The sequence below is a fragment of the Epinephelus fuscoguttatus genome, linkage group LG9 (assembly GCF_011397635.1).
Source record: "Epinephelus fuscoguttatus linkage group LG9, E.fuscoguttatus.final_Chr_v1".
NCBI lineage: Eukaryota > Metazoa > Chordata > Actinopteri > Perciformes > Serranidae > Epinephelus > Epinephelus fuscoguttatus.
Genome location: NC_064760.1, coordinates 22,030,708 through 22,051,907, shown reverse-complemented (window position 1 = coordinate 22,051,907; position 21,200 = coordinate 22,030,708). Strand labels below are relative to the sequence as shown.

The 21,200-nt window shown below is 40.0% G+C and overlaps 1 long non-coding RNA gene across 1 annotated transcript; it reads left to right on the top strand.

Moving 5' to 3' along the window:
• Positions 1–5,549: 5,549 nt before the first annotated feature.
• On the top strand, positions 5,550–20,567 carry LOC125894543 (uncharacterized). The gene is made up of 3 exons (XR_007450077.1): positions 5,550–5,664; positions 19,207–19,307; positions 20,082–20,567. It is a non-coding gene; the product is annotated as an uncharacterized LOC125894543 (long non-coding RNA).
• Positions 20,568–21,200: the final 633 nt, after the last annotated feature.

Sequence of the window (21,200 nt, the reverse complement as noted above, 5' to 3'; positions counted from 1 at the left end):
GCACATTCAGTGTAGACTGTAGCTTTTGTTAGTGCAGACGCCCCAACACAAATGTACTATACACTGTCAGCGCCTGGTTCAGGGACTTTGCAATAAAAATATGCAAACAAAGTAATAAAATTTGCATGCATCCATTTTGGTGTTGTTAGTGAGCACTCTGCTTCGTTCATCTTTGCAGTTTGGGCTCTAGTATATTCCCAGCAGTATCACACACACTCACTCACATACTGTATGCTCCTTCATGGTGATGTAATCATATCATAAATTATCAAGAGAGGGTGCTGTTGCACTGCAGAGAACACGCCAAACTACACTTAACCACCGCAAACGGCAAATCAAAGATCTCCAATACCATTACTGTTCATAATAAATGTCAGCCGGCATTAAGGATGCCAAGGACAAATACTTGAGCTAATAACCCTGCATAATTATTGAGACATGATGATGAAATGTTGGGAAATTGGATGTTAAGGCGTCTCCTTCTCTTACTTTCAAATGAGCATCTTGCTGAGTTTTAAAGGGAAGCACGGAGAGGATGATGAGTCCTGACTTGAGACATGATTTGTCAGGTTTTAAAGGGATTTTGGCGTCACAAAAGTTTGAACAATCTCTCATAATTGTGTGACAAATGTAGACAGATTGTTCTATTTTTGAGCTCTGCTCCTAGCCTTTGTTTGATTTCTTTTTTTTTTAGGGAGTGAGGGAGCAGCTCTCCCTCGTATTTTATTCTCTTTTCTTGTGTGTGACAGTGAACAGAGATGGAAAGTGATGAGAGAGAGATGCAACAGCACAGCGTGTGTTGCAAACATTGTACTGTATTGATTGTTGGTTTTTGAAGCCATACCGCATGTGCACCAGTTCCTTACATAACGTACAAAATGTTAAGACTGTAATGCGGTGATTTGTAATTGATGAAAACTTCCAAAGATTACATGTTACAGGCGCAGATTGTTGGACTTCACCAAAACACATTTTCTTCTGCCAGATAAATGATAACGCTGCATAATTGTTTGCTGTCAAAATACAGTCTCAGAACTTCAGTGCAGATCAGTTGGCCTAATGCTCGCTGAAGAATGCCTGGGAGAAAAAAAAAAAAAAAAAGATTTGGATGGTTTATTTGTCAAAACACAGTGTTCTAAGAAAGGCAGAATAAAAAAAAACAGCATGTGAGGGATCATCTTCACTGCAGGGACAAAAGACAAGATGGATCCCTCTACAAGTGCCACAACAAACTGTCAACTTAGAATAAGATTGTCTCGTCAGACCTGCTTAAATAAGCCTGTTAACATGGCACTTTTGACATCTCGCAATGGAGTGCCATGTCAGGCAAAAGTGTTGCGTCTTCTCTTCCCAGGTGACGGCAAATTGATTTTTACAGTGCTGCAATTTTTTGTCAAGCGACTGAATTCAGAGAGAGACAAAGATTTAGCATATCACACTGGGCAGCAGCAGCACGGTGACAACAACAGAGATGTGTGTGTTCCTGTTTGGCTAACAATCCAGGTGAGCTTGAGAAATCGCCTGCTCGAGGGAACTACAGCACAAACTATAGCCTTTCAGTGACACCGGTGGTGATAAAGTAGTTAGCTGTGCTTTCATGAGTCCGGCGCTGATACAAAGAATGACAGTTGCTTTTCTTGTCTGATCAAAGGCTGCAGACAAGTGCTGTAGAATGTTTCTCCCTCCGTCCCCTCCTCCCTCCCCACCACCGCCAAACCCTGTCTCTATCTAATGATAGTTGAATACATTGTCATCTCATTATCTTTGAAGAGGGGAAAGATCCCTCCCATATGAGTGGGCACTGTGTCTCTTGCCATCAGACGGGCCCTAAGATTGGTGAAGCGCATTCTCGTCTCATTATGTTGAGTGAGAGATATCAGACACATCCCATCTGCCTAACGCCTTCCACACACATGCCTCCATGCTTGAGCCATACAAGCTGGTACAGAAACACAGCAACACTTTATCTGTGATTCTATAACGCAGCAATGAGACTTATATACTGAGCAGGCTCGGACAGTGCTGTGAACCACATCACTGTAACCATCAAAGAACCCCTGACTCTGAGTCTGCCTCTCACATCATTAATATTGCAGTATCATGTAATTTATTTCTTAATGGTTTTAAACTAGTACACAACACCCATTTACCCCCTGGTGACTGGCTACAAGGCTTTTTTCTGGTTGCTTTAAACAAATAAAAGAAGAATAAAAATCTGCAGCCCCTTGCAATTTTCCAATTTGCAAATCCTCTCCGGGGTAAAGACACAGCAGAGATACGGAGGGGGGAAACATTACAGGAACACATTACAGAATCACACAATCTGATGCAACGCCACCTTACACTGCAACCTCAAAAAAATGATCATGAGTGAATATGATTAGCTTCCTATACAGAAGTTTTAAATTAACTTTTTTTTTTTCAATTCAGACATTGTAATTACATTCAGGAATAGTTTTGTGTGACTATTCTAATCGGAATGAATGGTGCTTAAAGCCAAAGAGCCAACAATAACTTGTGACAGAAATGCCAAATTGGTCCCAGTTTCTCTTGACTGACTCGAACAGATGTCATGGGCCGATTGCCAAAACATCTTATCGTGGACACAGTACAGTGAAGCCACAACACTGATCTACATGATGGATGTCAGATCAAAATGAATCCAGCCATGGTTTTACCAGCTTTGAATTCATGCATGGGGAAGCCTGTCAGGGGCGAGAGATGATGTGGACACTGGCTCTCACTGTTTGTCAAGATTTTACATCCCTCCCCCTCGCTACTCGTTTGAAGCTAGTCATCTGCTGTCTAGCAGCTTGCTGCCAATACGCCTGAGAATCTAGATTCAACATTTGTGGACTTCTTACAGGAATGAATGCAATTAGACTGTTTTGTGGGTGTAAAGTATCCCTTTGCATACACCATGCAATCTATCATTTTAATGGGCCTCAACTTTCCCGGGGAACATGCTTTAATTTGGTAACAACATTTGTCTATTCCTTATTTTACGCGTCTAATACTGACAGTAAACTAGTGACCCATCAGTGGCACATCTTTTCCGCAGCAGTTTTGCCTCTTTTGAAGGCTGGGAGGAATAAAAGAAATACCGAGCTAAAAACAGACTTTTGAAAGTTGAGCATCAAATGATGTTTTGACATCAAATGGGATAATGAGGGGGCATCAAAACCCTGAAGATCACCTACACAAACAGACCAAGTCTTTAAATGAGATGTGTTGTTTGTTTTCTGACTGATACAGCCGTGACGATAAAGTTGCTCTTGTCCAACTCACTTTCTAAGCCTTCGCAACATCCATAATTCAGAGAGCATCATGTCCACTTCAATAACACAAGCTCTGGCTACCTTGAAGGACACACACAATATACATTTTACTGCCTCTTATTTTCAGATAAATCTTTGCAATGGAAGGGGAAAAAAATCCAGCGTTGCTTGTGTGCTACTATTGTGTCTGCTACGCCTCTTACCCCATATGATCTTTCTCTCGGCACATTACTGCTGCTCCTGCAACGCCCGCTTACGAATTGCCTCCAGAACTAAATCACTTCCTTTGTCAGACACGACTGCTTTTCTTTCCCAGACCCATTGCTTACTGCTATTGTTAGTGAAGATGAACAGCCCACGACAATTAAAGGTGTGGACCATTACTTCTGCTGTGAGGAAGGTTAGGCCTCGTGCTTTACAGCCTGGGGGGAGAACACCGCCGTATCTACATCTGTCATCCGGAGCCATAATGGAGAGCCTTGGAATGGATGAAGAGCCAACAAATGTCCACTGCTCTGCAGGCGTTGGGTCAGGTTTGTGCAGCCATGTTGGAGGTCTAAGGGATGCAGGGTGAGAATATTATGGAAATGTAGTGAAACCGTTAGAGAGACGAAGCAGGAAACACAAACACAGAAGTGCTGCTAGACCAACACAACACAATGGAAGTTTCCAGGGCACACAAACACTGATAAATATGTCTACCTCACCTCAACGAGCAGAAACTAGAATGCTTATTTTAGATATTAAGACATTGGCTTTACACTCAGGGTCAGCCTTCTAATTGCTAGCATGCTCATCAGTTTTAAATGTTTATATCTGGTATTGGGAAGTTACATGTGATGGAGTTAGGTAATTAAATTACAAAATAAATGTACTAAGAAAAATATGTAATGAATCTTTTCATATCCAGACAACCTAGGACAGTAAAGCCTTTGGGACAAATTTAAATGCAGCACCATCCAGTGTTGGATGGCTGACAAGGAGCTGTCTCTACGTCCAAGCAAGCTCCATTTATTTGGCAATGTGCACTCAAATTTTGAGCATTGCTTTTGATTTGTTTTGTTTAGACTTACAGCTCAAACCCCGGTAGCCAAAATGACCTGGCCCAGAATCAGCCCAAACTCAGCATGCTGGATGAAATTAGCCATGCTGGGTCCAGGTGCCTGATTCGGCTGAGACTTGGTATGAATGACACTCCACAGTTGGGCCAAATCAGCTGGCCCGATTCCGGCTGCTGACACTGCCATCACTGGCCGTTATCAGAAATGACCTGGCCCAGCATCGGCCCAAACTCGGCATGCTGGATGAAATTAGCCATGCTGGGTCCAGCTCCCTGATTCGGCTGAGACTGGGTATGAATGATGCCCTAGAATCAGGCCGAATCACCTGGCCTGATTGCGGCTGCTGACACTGGATGAAATTAGCCAGGCTGCATCCGGTTGCCTGACTCGGCTGAGACTTGGCATGAATGACGCCTCAGAATCGGGCTGAATCGGGTGGCCCGATTCTGGCCGCCAACAGTGCTATCACTGGGTATCACTGTGCATTACTCAAAGCGACCTGGGTCTGTAGTTGCCTGGTTGTGACCAGATGAACATGTCAAGGCGGGTGGCCATGTCATCAGACGTAACGCCTTAGGGCTCAAAATTCAACAATATTTTACTCTGAAATAAGAAAAGGCTCTAACACTACTTTAAACTACACTAGTGAAAATGCTGTCAACATTGAAATGCTTTTTGTCAAACCCGACGAAACCTCTATACGTTAGTTATCGCAATCAGTCTTATAAGAAAAGTAATCAAAAAGTTATCCAATGTAATAAGTTGCATCACTTTGATGAAGTAAATAAAATAGTTGCATTACTTATTACACTTAAAATAGGGTAACTAGTATTCTGTAATCTTAAAAGTAACCTTCCCATCAATACCTGCTTTTTGTCACCTGTTGTTAACTGTGTTAAGGGGTAACCACTACACACCACAATGCACTGGTGGTGAACTTTCCAGTGTAGCGTGAAGACCGGCTTAGAAAACACTAATGTTAATGTTAATGTTCCCGCCATTTCTACATTAAATATCTCCATTTTATGTGCCTGCGGCAGCACCAGAGGCCGTCCAAAATTTAAAAACATAGGTATCTAAATTAAAAGGTCTACATGGGGCCATTTCCTGTTTTCCATGTTTTGTTTCTGTGAATGACACCAGCTGACAGGAAGTAAACATGGACCCAAGCCGGTCTGTGCTGGAGAAAGGTCAGCAGGGGGCGCTGTGAGTTTAACCACAATGGTTACAACCGTGTTCACAGTCAAGAGCGACAGCAGAGCGGATGTCTGCTGAGTAAACACCGTGTTGTTGACTGCTGTCACAGTTTTGTAACTGTACAACAGGTAAGAGAACTGTAAACAGTTTTCATGGCAGGCTGGGATATGTGTATGTACTGGAAGGACTAACAGTTAGCATTAGCAGGTCGCGGGCTAGCGATTAGAATAACCGAGTAGCGCTAGCTATTAGCATAAATGACTAGTGGTAGCGAGCGATTAGCATAAATGACTAGCATTAACAATTACAATAAGCAATTCACAGGCTACTGACAGTGTTACCGGTTAGCATAATATGTCTAACGTTAGCTAACGCACGTGGAGCATCCACGGTTGTTTATTCAGTGTTGTTTCATGGCTTTTATTGTGACCTATAAATTGTTTCATTTATTTCAGACTGTAAAAGTTAAATGTATTGCTAGTAGACGTACAGTAAGAATAGAGTTTAAGCTGTTAGCTTGAGAATAATTAGGCTAGATATAAGAAAATAGTTAATTAAGCTAGGCCTTTTGTAATACCCAGCCAGCTTAATAATAGATAAACTGGTACCAGGGTACCCTTATAAAATTAAGGTTAAATAAAAACCTATAGAGCAGTTAACAAGAGAATGGGTGGAGAATATTACAAAGTTGTGCTAACGTTATTGCAGGTGGGAAAATACGTTATATATGCTTAATGTTATACTTTTGTACATATTTATTTAGGTGTTGACTAGGGGTAGCCCTGAAATAATATCACAATATTTCAGGGTAATTTTGCGATAACAATACTCTTGAAGATATGACACGTTAGTAAAAAAAAAAAAAAAAAAAAAAAGTAATATTAATTTAGGAAAACAGAACTGCAACCAAATAAGTGACATAGTTTTTCATGATTTCACATTATGTATACAATATTAAAAGTTCAACAAAATAAGATCTACCACAACTTACACATTTAAACAGTTCCCAAATACAAAAATGTACCCTGGGATCTTTATATATATAAATAAATATGTAATTTCCCCCTCTGCCATTTCTCCTCTAATCATCACGCTGTAACCTGCAACAGGCTGTTATGCTACGATCACATCACATAGGTTTATATTACCAAAGGTTTATGACAAAATCATCTGACGACACAGAGTTCCCTCTGAGTGATAGCTCACTAAAAGAGGCTGAGAAGTCTGGGGCTGTTCATAAAACATTCAGGACATCACAGTAAGTGTCAAGTCAAAATATCGCAAGAATCACGATATTTATTTTTGGGATGCACCAAAATGAAAATTTGTAGCCGAAGCTGAATAATATTAAACGCTTGGCCGAATACCGAGTACCGAATACTGAATGCCGTTCTTTAGTTTTTAATTAGTTTTTGCAGATGAACCCCCTCCAGATTAGTGTTGTTACGGTACCAAAATTTGGACCCACAGTATGATACCATTGAAAATATCATGGTTCTGAGTAGTATCACGATACCACAGTAAAAATGAGGCAGATGTGCCTTTTGTCATTTATAAAAAGATAAATCACTTTTCTATAATATATCAATGATATTTCAATGGAATAAATTACTCACTGACTTATTCATACTTCAAAAACAGCATCAATAAGTGATTAACATAGGGGGGATCAAAATAAAATAAATAAATAAAATAAAAATCAACCAGCCACCCTCCTCCCCAGACAGTCCCTTCATAAGTTAAGAACAGTCCCTAAAGTGCGGTGAGGTTTGTGGACCGTTACCTGCCACAAAGAGAGAAACGTGAATGGCTCGTTTCTCCTCTGATACGCCACATACTGTCATACAGTCATGACAACAAGTTATTCACCTGGAGCCGGACTTTTCCGTCGCCGGTAAGCCGTTATCATGCGCCGCCGTATTTGACAGGAATACGTATTCCTGTCCGTTTCTGTGACCCCCGTTCAACCCACAACCGGTGGGATTCGCCATTTCGTTTCTGCTGCTGGTTGAAATCTGTTCTCACACAGCGTGCTGAATGATTTATTTTGCCTGCACAAAACTATTTTTAGTCGCAAATGCGAGTTCAGTGACGGACGGAGTAAAATATTGCCACACTGCTGACATTTTACTCCGTCCGTCACCGCACGCAGTTTGATCGCGTTATCAAAACACGCCGCTATTATTCAGCCTTGCTTTTCACTTATTCCACCGAATACCGAATGTGTGTTTTTTTGCAATATTTGGCTGAATATATTCGGTTACCGAATATTCAGTGCATCCCTATTTATTTTCATATGATATTGAAAATCATACCAGTATTATCGTAAACAAGATTATAATGGCACACCCTTAATGTTGACGATGGCCATGAATACAAATAGGCAATGGTAAATCCTGTAAACTAATGTGTGTCACCAGTCTGGTCCAAGAGTTTTATTATGAATTAGCAGTTGGGCAACAACACAGCACTGAGTGTTACAGTAATGTGAGTATTGCTGCTTATTTGGTTGAGAGACTAGTCTAGGATGTTTTGACTTGGCTCAAGAGACGGAGGTGTGGGGATGCAGCTAGCCTCAACCAAAAGAGGCACAATGTGACACCCAGTGACCCCAAAATTGCCTTAATTACACTGCATGTTGTGTCTTCTCAGCTGGCTTGATAATAATAGCCACCGGTAAACCTGCATTTAGGAGTCACCTGGGTGTTCTTTATTGTTGGAAGTTGTTTGAACCCTGCAGCTTTATCGTAAAGATGGTATTTCTAGAGTGCTGTTGAGCTAGGTGATAATGGCCTGCAAAAATGGTCTAACTGTAGGTCGGCTGCTTGTTGAACCACACTGTCTTGTTTTACATTTCCACAAGTGTTAAATACAGAAGGTGTGATGTGTGGGTGTGGAGCCTTTGGAGTTGTTTGAAGGCAGCTTTGACAGTGCTGAGCTGAGCAACAAAAGGAAAGTAAGAAGTAATTGCTCATTTTTCCTGCTGTTGACTTACTATTAAAGTGCCTCTTTTCAATGAGAAATTTGTAATGAGTAATTGATTCAAATCTTTAAGTAACTGGCACAACACATGTAGTATATGGCTTGCTGCATTTCTATATTGCTAGTTATTGTTGCTGTCGAGTGTGTTGTTGGCTCACACAGGCTGGGCACTATATGGTGCAGGATACTAGCTCAAATTAACATACCAATCTATACTTTCTTCTACTTTCTGTATCTGCAGTTTGGCTGTTCAAGCTGCATATGTATTGTCAAATCGGAGAAAATGTTTCTTGGTTTGTGTTCTTCAGTTGCAGTGTGCTGAGCTCTTACGGCCACGATAGAATAAGAATATAGAGGAAAAATACAATGTTAAATCTTATGTTTACCCCACTATATCCACAACATGTTATTGTCAAAATAATAGGAGATAATCACAGTGAAAACTGGTTAAGTCAAAAAGTTATTGTTTCATTCTGTATGTTGCTTCTACTTGTTTATTCTGTCTGTGTTCAGGTACAGTTTCCTGTGAAATGTGCTGGACTGCTTTAAAGGGACAGTTCACCCCAAAATCAAAAATACATATTTTTCCTGTTACCTGTAGTGCTATTTATCTTAATAGATGGTTTTGGTGTGAGTTGCAGAGTGTTGGAGATGTTGGCTGTAGAGATGTCTGCCTTCTCTCAAAAAATAATGGAACTAGATGGTACTCAGCTTGTGGTGTTCAGAGTTCGAAAAAAAAAACAACCCACTTATATACTTAACGGAATTCAGAAATCATGACCCGGTTACTCAGAATAATTCATCTGTTGGTCAATTGTTTGGTTGTTATACTCTTATCCAACCAAACTCTTATTGGTTTGACAGTTGCTGGTGTTACTTACTTGTTACTTGTTACTTAGATAAGGCCATGTGTCTCCTGAAGCGTTTCTTTATCCAGCTGAAAAATGAACGCTGTAGTTGTTTAGCACTTGTATTTGTTCTCTGTGTCGGTTGGTCTATGCTGTGTTTGTCTCGCCCCTTATCCACTGCGATGGAGCAGCTGGTGACAGTGATGAGCTCAGCGTAGCAAAGTAGTAAACCTCTCTCTTGGTTGCAACGGTACAGTGATATATTGGCAACCCCAGAGTTAATTTCAGTAGGGTCCAATGTGTCAGATTTTTCTCATCAGTCCTGTTCAAGATTTTGTGGTGAGACAGACCAGCGCATGCAATTGAGGTGGAAAAAAGTTAAGTGTGCACAGTTTATTTTTGGACATTATTACACTGGGCACTCAGGGCATTGCCTGGACAGAAAGTTAACTGGCCCTGGGCAGGACTTCATGCCCAGTCCTGACAGGAAAAAGACGCTTTGGTGGACACAAAATGCCACCAGGTTTGGTGCACTCAGTGCACTGTGGCAATTTGGTCAATCAGATCAGCAGATTTTTCTCCCCATTGAGGAATCGATTGAGTAGGTAGAATTTCAGTCAACCAAGATTTTCTTTGGTTGATTACAACCCTAGTAGGAACTTTTTTTTTCTGCCAAACTACACCTAGCAACTGTATCACAGTGCAGAGGGAAGCATGCAGTTTGATACTGCTAGGTAATGTTACAGCTCAGCCAGCAAGGCCGCCATTAATGTTTACATCTGGCGCTGTCACAGGCCTTTCCTCCTGCGCGATGATACGGTTGGAAACTGAATCCTACGTTAAACTACCCACATCAAGGTCTTTGGATTGTCTTTAGTAACCCGGTCTTGAGTTCTGTAAAGAGACATTGCTGTTGAGTTTTTCAAATGTATTATTTCGGTCCTTTAAACACCACAAGCCGAGGGCCATCTAGTTCCACTATATTCAAGAGAAGGCAGACATCTCTACCGCCAGTATCTCCAACGTTTGGCAGCTCACACCAAAACAACCTCAAATGATAAATAGCACCTCAGGTAAGAGGAACAATATGTAACTTTCGTTTATGGGTGAATGGTGAATTTAAGGCACATAGAGCCTCAACCACAACAGAAAAAAGAAGAGAAATATTATAGTTTGGCTATATTGAGTTTTTGCTATTGAATGATATAAACAGAAGATGTTAAATGTGGTCCTAATGAAACCAGAAAATACAATATTTTTCATAGATTGGTTTCTAACAAATATCATCAGAGAAGTAATGTTGCTCATTACAAGAAAGAACATTTTATAAACCTAATGTTATCTGCTTTGCTGCTTTAGCTCAGTCTTGATTGTAACCGATATATTTGCAGGGAGATGCCATAACTATAACACCAAATGAACTTAAATTAATATATGGTGAAACAGCTGTTTGACTCATTGACAAACTGACTGGCCTGTTGATTGTTTGGCTTCAGATGAGCATATCTTGTGCCAAGTCATCTTTGTCAGAAAACATACTGCAGTTAAGTGGGGTTTTTTCTGGTATCATCTTAGGTACCAGAATGTTGTGTTTGTGTGCATCACTTCCCAGAGACTCTGCTTTGATGATGAGTGTTGTAATAGGTGTAAAAGCTGGTGCTGTAGTGGCCAAAACTGCTTTTGTGCTACCTGATCCTCTTCCTCCTCTGTTAAGTAAAAAAAAAAAAAAGGTGGATTTCCCCTAGGAAAGTCCCGCCAGACATGAGTGATTAGACTAAGGCCCTTTTTAGATAGGAATTGTGCAAATTTGCAGGAAAGCCCAGTCAGTCTTTTTTCAGCATTGGCAGTATAAAAACAAAATCGGGGAGTGCGACAAAATGCTGCCTGCTTACTTTTGTTTATAGAGAATGTGCCTTTTTCGGGGCAATGGGAGGCGTGAGCAAGTAACAAAACGTGTGACTCAGTGTGTGACATAAACAGTAACGTGGGAGGGAAGCTGTGGCTAGTCAGGCGGCGATTCTCTCGTAAATCGGCCCGTTCTTCACCATCCCCATCATCTGATGGTTAATGGCCTCTTCGTTTGCGGGCGCGCAATGCCTTGTCTCCCCAGTTGCTCATCTTTACAGTGTCTGTCAGGTTTGCGTTTCCCTCTTGCTACTAGCTGCTCGCTAATTCCTGCTATCAGCTGTTTTCTGTTTATCCACCGCCAGTGGCTCGCACGTGCGACGTCATTAACAGCTCCGCCCACAAGTCTTCAAAAGCCCCTCCCGTTGCGGAAGGCCACCTGGGTCTGTTTAAACTAAAAGGGTTCTGCCAATGTGACAACCCTACGAGGCGGAAAATTGGGCGCCTTGGATCAACTTGCCATTCCGCCTCTGTGTGTATAAATGCTCGCAGCTGGCCGGCAAAACGGCCCAACATTCGCAGAAAATCTGGCAGTGTAAAGGGGGCTTAACAAAAAGGAAATTCATTCATGTAAAAACTTAACAGATTACTTTAATCTTTAAATCACTTTTAAATCTTCCATATGTACCTTACAGTCATTTGTCCTCGAATCAAATTCCCACACAGAAAGACAGTTAGGTTGAACCTACTTTAAATCATGTAAGACAATAGATACGTAACTCTAGATATGCATAGTGATGAAATGACAGTTATGTGAACACGACAAGGAAGTTCTAAAGCAATAACAAATGTGCAAGTACAATGGAGTGATATTGCAAAACTGAACACTCCTGCTACAGTGTTTCAGCTGTAGGCAATAGTCTGTGACTACCTACAGATGGGATCTGAACAGAGGCACACCAGGGTTGACTTAATCAATTTTTAGAACATTTTGTTTCTTGCTTAACCCCAGGCAATCAGCATCACATGGGCAAAACCCACACAGCAGCCATATTGCCAGGAGGATTGCCCACGGTGGACAAAAGCTGAACCTTTCTTATCCTCCTATAGCCTGGTATCTGAATCTCATAGCATATGCATGCAGATAACAACTTCAAAAGATTAATTCTCATCTTACTACACACTTTTTTCTTTTTTTTTTGCAGGAAACTCTCTTGTACTCAGAGTAGCCTAAGTCTTTTGTTACATAGCCTTTAGCTTGGTAAAGAACTTTCCCTTCAAATTCATCCTGAGGCTCATGCCTGATACCCCTGTTTGACGTGCAGTGGTGTTGAATTATTTAGGTTGAATCTGTATTTTGTTACTGAATGGAGTTGGATGGAATACTAAAATGTATCAAGTTATCTGATATGAAGGCTGTTTTGGGGGAATTAAATAAAAGATACTGACCTTATAGACAGTGGGGTTGTATACCTGATCATTGAAAATGGCAAAGTAGGGGTGGGTGACAAATTAATTTTATCAAATATTAGTTATCATGTCATTTTTTTAAGCTACAGGTACAAACATACATCAGACCGCTTTGTCATGGGCGATAGTACGAGGCGAGTTGTGTGTTTTTATATTTGCAGGGCTCCAGACTGCAACCATTTTGTTGCATTTTGCAACCATGGAGCACCAGTGTGACAAATACTATTAATATATGAACTGGAGAGCTGTTAGTTTGTTTCCTGCTAACATGGAATTAATCCTCATGTTAGGGCTGGGCGATATAACAACTATGTATGAACTGGAGAGCTGTTAGTTTGTTTCCTGCTAACATGGAATTAATCCTCATGTTAGGGCTGGGCGATATAACAACTATGTACGATATACTGATAGATTTTCAAGCAAGATATAGATTTAGACAACAGCGCTCTATCAATATAGGGTGAAGTAGGGTGAATATATATATATATATATATATATAAGTGTCTCTTGCTCCTTCCCTCCCTCGGCCTCTCTGTTGATGCTATGTGCATAAATAAGATTAATAGTCTAAATAAATAAAAAAATTTAAATCATTTTCCAGCATCGATTCATTTGAAAGGACATGGAAAATGACTTTTTAACTCCGGCCACAAAGATTTTTAGTTGTTTCAGACTGCAATGGATTTAGGCCTACGTGATACTTTTATACTCATGTCATAGTTTTGTGTCCTGTGCTGCAAACCTTTAAACCTCTGTAGCTCCAGTGCTATGTGCAAAAAGTTAACATACAGTCCTGCTATTTATTTTATATAATTTATTTACATGTTGTGCAGCTGCATATTTTCAAACAGGGAAATAAAATCCCTGTCTTTGCATTTTATTTTGATTACAGTCTGTTTTTATAAAAGTGCGTGTGACATCTCAGATGTGGCTTTGATATGCAACTGAAATCATGTAGCCCATTTTGTAGAAAACACCAAGATATATATCGTGTATCACCAGTCAGCCTGTAAATACCGAGATATGAATTTTTGTCTGTATTGCTCCACCTTCCCTCACGTTTAAAGGTGTTGCTGTGACAGTTTAAGTTTCTACTAACAGCTTCAAGTTCAACACCTCCAGCCTGAGACAAGCTGGGTGCTTCAGTAATTTGATTTATTTAATTATGACAGTACTTTATTTAGGTCTATTATTACACCACTTTATTTAACTTTATTGTATCAGTTGTTAATTCAGTATTTTTGTATTTAAGTAGTCTATAGAGGAGATTTAAAAATATCACAATATATATTTTGTATCATGATATAGCCTAAATTTTTCCAATAGTATTATAGGCCATATCATATAGCCCCATGGTAAAGTAGACTCAAGTTATTAGGTCAATGTATGCAATGTAGCATCACATACAGGCTTTGAAAAAGTAATAAAATAAAAGCACTAAAAACTAGAAGCAAAAATAAAAAACACAAACAAAACAAAAATAAAAATGTAAATATATTATCAGGTTGAATATTACATTTTTAATATATTCAGTCTCCTCCTTCTCTTCTCTTCTCTTGCACTGTACTGTAAGCCTTATGTCCTTCACAGCATAGGAAACCATGCATAAAGACCAGGCTTCCCAGCATGCCTCAGGCTTTCCAACATAGTTGCCAGCAGGATGCAACACTGTGAAAGGTGCTGCCTCTTTAAGTCTCCTGTGTGGCATGTTAAGCAATGGTAATCTGCCGCAGTGCAGACAATAAATTCCACTGCATAACTAAGCGTCGCCATGACATCGTACCTGGATGGAATATCATATGGGCAGATGGAGGGATAGATGGATGGAGGCCATGCCCCGTGCAGAATAAATATGTGTCCCCAGTGTTGACACAAACGGGACAAAATCTGACAACTAGTCGCAGTGTCACCACTTGTCCATGTGCTGTATTAGAGAGAAAAAAGAGGACTGTGCATTAATTATTTCCCCTAGCTTAGTGCCGGTTTGGTCAGCATGCGATTCATCTGTTCAGTGCAACAATGGAGCTCAATGCTATGACAAATCTGAAGGCTTGGGCTGTCTTCCCAGTTCCCAAAAGCTTAATAGTGTGCCATGTGGAATGATGTAATGCTAAAACACTGCAAAACTTGAGTGCTCACCAGCTTTAGTGAGGGCAGGGGAAAGAGGGAGAGACAGACTGGAGAGAGAGTCAGAGAGGGAGAGAGACAGAAGGAGACTCAAAGGGCCTGATTACTGCATATCATCTAGAATACAACTTGTACCACACAAATCTCTAGTGAGATCCCCATACTGTTGGAGTATGATAACAGAAATGAAAAGCTAGTTTGTGTTGGGGCTCTCTTAACGCAGCCGCCTCGCAGTGTTGAGGAAAGTGATCTTTGAATGTTCACTGCATGACTTAGACAGCAACTCTGCAGTTATTTGACAAACTGAAAGCCATTTCAGGCTGTCACAAGCAAAATTATTTGGAACACCCTGTAGCAAGGACCTATAATCCCCAACAAAGAAATGTTATTATTCACAACAGTGTGAAAAGAGACACACCAAAGCTGCCCTGCACTAAGTATGGGTTTTGCTACGGGGTTTTGATCTTTTTTTTTTCCTCCGTTTTTTTTTTTTTTTTTCATGAAAGATATTAGACTGGCTTTTTATTCTTTTCACTTCTTTTAACTACAGAAGATTAAAGGGTGGTACTCTATAGCAACCGCAGTAACACTTGATAAAACAGCTCTTTGCATAGATATTGCTTCTTACATAAAGGAAACCAGTCAATGCAATTTTTGCGTGCGACAGCATGGCGTCAAACATAATGAGAAATGCTAAATCAGAGGCGATGAAATATAGAGATTGTTGCTCAATTGTTTTAATTCATTCGTATGATCTCTTCCATAAATATGAATACCACACCTCAGCATGCAGCACTAATTATTCAGATTGTTTAGAGGCTACACAACATTAATACAGTGTCACCTAAAAGTCAACTTTTACAGGCAGACAGTATAGTTAAGATATTAAATGACAATGAGTGACTTTTGATCAGTTTTGGAATGAATACTTTTAACAAGTATCCCACTACAGACTATTGAAACATGCCCTAAATTGTATTTTATAACATATCTGATTAGATTACTTAAACTAAGTAGCTTATTTTAATCAATTTTGATTATTTAAAAAAAAAAAAAAAACTTCATATTTTCATGCCCTGGCTGTTCACCTCCTCTGCTGTTTAAAAATCTGTTTATGTGATATGCATGCCTCATATGAATTTAACACTATGTTCTAACAGCAAGTGAGCGTCGCTCTCTGTCCACATGAAAGCCATTAAATATGCACATCTGTTACGTCTTGTAAACAAACCTTGTAGGCTTCTTATCTGTGCACTGGACTGGAGATGTAACCGCTTAAAACATGGACAAGTACTTATTGTCTTTCCATGTTCGTACTTATTAACAGGAAACATGTACTTTATATTGCAGTATCCATTGGTAAGGTAATCAGAAACTTGTAGCTGCCTGGGGATCTCCATCCAGCCAGCTGCTACCTTATATGTTTTTTTTTTTTTTTGTAGTGAAATTAGGAGGTGTTGTATAATAACTTCTCATTTTAAATTTACAAATCAGCCACTTCTTGTCCACCACGGAGCTTTCAAAGCAAGCAACAGGAATTAATGAAAACAGGGCATCTGACAAAAGTTCAGCTCAAAACAGCAGGGTGTCTGCAGGTTCTTAAAAAGTCTTAAAATAAGTTTTCTTAATATAAGGCCTCAAAGGGATAGTGCACCCAAAAATGAAAATTCAGCCATTATCTACTCACCCATATGCCGAGGGAAGCTCAGGTGAAGTTTTAGAGTCTTCACATCTCTTCCGGAGATCCAAGGGGAGAGGGGGTAGCAGCACAACTCCACCTAACGGAGGCTGACGGCGGCCCAGATTCAAACGTCCAAAAACACTTAATTGAACTCTGTTTTTAGCCTCATTGTAGCCTGTAGCTCTAATTGCCTCTCTGTACTCTGCGCTCACGTGTGCACGCTTGCGCACAAGACCAGCGAAAGCACGTGAACACACATGAACGCGGTGCCCATGTCTTGCGCAAGCATGCACATGTGAGCATGGTCCACAGAGAGGCAGTTAGAGCTGCAGGCTACAGTGAGGCTAAAAACAGAGTTTAAATGACATTTTTCCAAACAACTTTTTATGTCGGGGCTTCAGGACACTTAGATCACTATGGACGAGCAGTATGGAGATATTTTGTGTTTTTTTGGATGTTTGAATCTGGGGCGCCGTCAGCTTCCATTAGGTGGAGTTGTGCTGCTACCCACTCTCCCCTGGGATCTCCGCAAGTGTTGTGAGGACTCTGAAACTTCACCTGAGCCTCCCTCGGCATATAGGTGAGTAGATAATGGCTGAATTTTCAATTTTAGGTGCACTATCCCTTTAAAAGTCTTAAATTGTCTTAAATTCAGATTTGATGGGTCTTAAATTTTTTCGGCCACATTACCGTGAAAATTTCTCCAGCCTCACCAACCTGTTGACAATCATTGGACAGACCGAAGAAAATTTATTTTTACAGCATTATTTCTCTGAATATTGCAATAATAAATAGCATTTTTGACAGTGACACGATTTTGTTTTTGTTTTTTTAAATTAAGCTCACCCAGTTATAGTCATTTTTACTTATTGCTCTGTTTTTCCACACGCATATCTATGTGTATTTCCGTTGCAGGTTTAGTCTTAGTCTTTAGCCGGTGGTATTAAAAATGCCTTAAAAAGTCTTAAATTTGACATAGTTATATCTGTACAGACTCTGGAACATTCCAGTAGGAGAAAATGCAAACAAACTGACGTCTCATTCAGTTAGGACACAGTGTTAGAACAGATACACAAAAACAAATAAAGTAATCCCTTCAAGTAATCTATTTTAAAGACTTCCAACTCTGAAAAATTTTACATTTTACTTTGTTAAAAAAAAGAGGCCAACCATCCACATCCGGTTAATGGTTTTCTATAAACAATGGTGAGGTATTACAAGAACAACAATTTGTTCCAAGAAGTTTATGCAGCCCACATCACTGTGGCATTTAAATCACTTGAAATGAAAATCTGATATGATTATTTTTATCTAGCTCTGCAGTCTGTGGGCATATTATGGTCTCATCTCACACTGAGCAAAACATGCACAAGGAACACATATCAGAGCTTGATCAGAGAATTCCAGAGATTAATCGTCGTGAGCCGCAGTTTTTTATTATATTACCAAGCAAATTACATTATGTCATTAGGCAACATAATTGCAGTTTGTATTTTTAAATTGTGACTTAGAGAAAAACATTAGATCCAAGGTGTAATGAGGTTTGATTCTTAAAAGGTCTCGTAAGAGTAGTTTCCTCATGGTAAGTCTTTATTATTGCATGGTACAGAAATCAATTACAGTTTTATAGAGAACCTTGATCCCTTTACAGGGAATTCAGCAAGGAACACTTTGCATTTTTACAGGTCCTCAGGATTTAGACAGCAAGGAAATTGGTGACATGTTCAAGGTGTTTCAAAGCCAAATGCATGCTGGGACAAGCATCTAAATAATAATAGTAAAATTAATAATGAAAACCGACTCCAGTATAATTCCTGAATACAATGGCTAAAACTCGATTCAAAAGTACATATTGAAATACTTTTTTTGTGGCTTTTGTGGTGACTGTATGACAAACTTGGTATCCTAACATTCATGGTCAATTTTCTATTTCAGTTCAGATCCAAGACCAATTTGTTGCAGCCCGTAGAATCACGCTCTTTACTATGCATGGCGTTCTAATACCCTTAGCCCTTTTTGGACAAAAGGCAGAACAGAGAGCCAGGGGCATTTCATTTCATGCTCTGCCTCCTCAACCCCAGATGTTCACCTCGAAAACATCTCCACTGATACAGGTAGAAGCTTAATGGCCTGCAAATTGCCCCGAGCTCAGGTAATGAAATGCAACCTCTGTATAATTTTAATTGAGAACTCTGGATGGAAATCAAATGATAATGTGCTCCATGCATGGAAAGTTTTCAAGTAACAGTAAAATTTGTGTCTGGTGTGTAAGTGCAGCCCGGGCTAAGGTAAATGGCTTTTTCCTTGTGAGCTTCTCTCCATTTTAATTGTGGATTGCACGGTGTAATAAACGGGTTGGTCATGACTTAGCATCTGGTAAATGAAGCAGAGGATGTACACACCTCTGAATGCACAATGGTGCTCCATATTTACAATTCAATCCGACAGGGTGCCTATTAGAAGCCATAAAGCTGCTCAACTGTTAGATAAGATACCCTCAATAACCCCCAACCCTCCTCCTCCTCACCGCCACCCCCCTTTCACAGACACACAGACACACACACACTGAATTCCTGCACTTAACGCTGTTCAGCCAGTGCATCTTCATTACATTACATGTTTTCTCTATGTTACGTATTGCAGGTATTTGTTGTACTTGAGTAAGACCAGCACGGAGCAGTGCCCTTATATGTAAGCACCTGTTCTTGTTTCAACAGGGTCGCAGTAGACGGCAACCCAAACAGCTGACAGTTGCACAGAAAGAGGAAGGCAGAGGCTTGAGAGTCCCAAAAGTGTCGGCATCAGAGCTTCTCTGAAAGTGAGTGTCTACGATTCATTTTGGCGAGCTAATATTAGCTGCTGTTATCAGCACAGTCAGTGAGCCAGTGAAATCATCTTTATTTTGGCATGCTGTTTCCTAAAACTACTCTGCAGTTTTCACCAAGTTGATTTAGACGTCTTGCTTAATGTTATGACAGAAGACATTTTGGGACTGTGAGGAAACGTTTTTGACAAAACATCCCTGACATCATTTAACACAGCCTAAGACAGTGGTTCCCAACTGGTGGGTTGCGGTCGAAGGGTCGTAAAATGTTTGTATAAAACACCTTAATTTTGAAGTACAATGGCTGACCGAACAATGGACAGCTACTAACAAAGACAGCAAACTAGCTCGACAACCTAGTCAAACGCAAGTATGGCTATGACTATACTGAACTTTTGGAACTAATGACTAAGGAGCTATCTGGACCCCGTGGCTAGACTAATGGGGAACCGCTGGACTAAGACTCCCAGAGTGTCCTTGTATGAGGGCTAATCACTAGCATGTTTGAAGAAGTTCTCAAAAACTTTAACTGTTACTTAAACATGCATTTTTGCCCATTGGAGGCAACACAACAATCTATAAACTCAACACTGAAATGATACTTATGAAGTTGACATGACAAATGGGTTAGCAAACAGTTTACCTGTTTGAACATCCAGCAGACGTGTAGCAACATTAGCATTCATTTAGAATCATGTTTCAGACAACTTGGCAGATTTAATTTCAGTATTCACTTTGCTTTGGTCTCTATTTTGGTCTCCACCATAGACTGTGTAAAAGGAGTGGACATAGCCACTGTGACATCATGCCTTTGTTTGTGGACTACAGTTTTGAAGCCACAAGTTGGGCATTTTGGCCGTCGCCACCTTGGTGTGTTGGATCCAGAAGTGACCATATTCGGATGACAGGGTGGAGCTGTGGTGGATCTCACTGAGAACCCAATCACAAGGTAGCGACACCCTAAAGCATACCCTACTTTATTGTTATTTTACTTTAAATGGGACCATAATTTACAAAATGAACATGCTGTTGGTTAAATACTCAAAACTAGTGATTTAGACCATAAACCGCTTTAGAAAATGTTTACTGAGGTAATAAATCAAGTGAAAAGCAGGAGCATTTTGTCACAGGGCCTTTGCCAAACTGGACTCCCACTCCGTCATGGAGTGTAACTTTGTTTGTAGTCACCTTCACAGCTGAATGAAGCACCCTTCATTAAGGTGTAGGGTATAAATACAGTGACAAGCTTTGGGACAAACTGCGGCGATTAAAGGAACTGTCATTGTTACCGTGGATAAAGCTTAGTCCCATTAAATGTGCTTCATATGTATTCATGTCACTTGTATGTGATCTGTAGGCCATGTGCTGCTATTTACTTGAATTTTTGTATGTTATTTTTTGTCACTAAGATAAATAAATACAAGGATAAATAAGTAGGCTAAGTAAATCAATAACTAACATACATAAATGTGGGGAAAAAAATGAATCATAAGCTTCTTTGGTGGCATTTCTTTTGTTTTTCTTTTGTAAACATCTTGTTTTTTCACTCTGATTTTTATAAGCTACTCGGTTTTTGCAATTGTTGCTGCAACACTTTACAATAAAATAAACAAGACTACCGTTTTCTAGAGACTACAGAAGGATGTATTTGATCCTTAGTACAACGTAGCATTAATGTGTGGGTCCGTATGATGATATTTACTGTCTATCTTAGTTTGAGCAGCTTAAGGAGTGTAATGCAGTTACACAGAACTTAATTTGTAAGGAGCATCTTGTATGATGAACACAATACAGCAGTGCACATGGTCAGTACGTCAACATCGATGCAGGCTCGTGTTGGAGGGTTTTATAACACACTTACCCTTCACTTTACAGTTTATAAAGGGT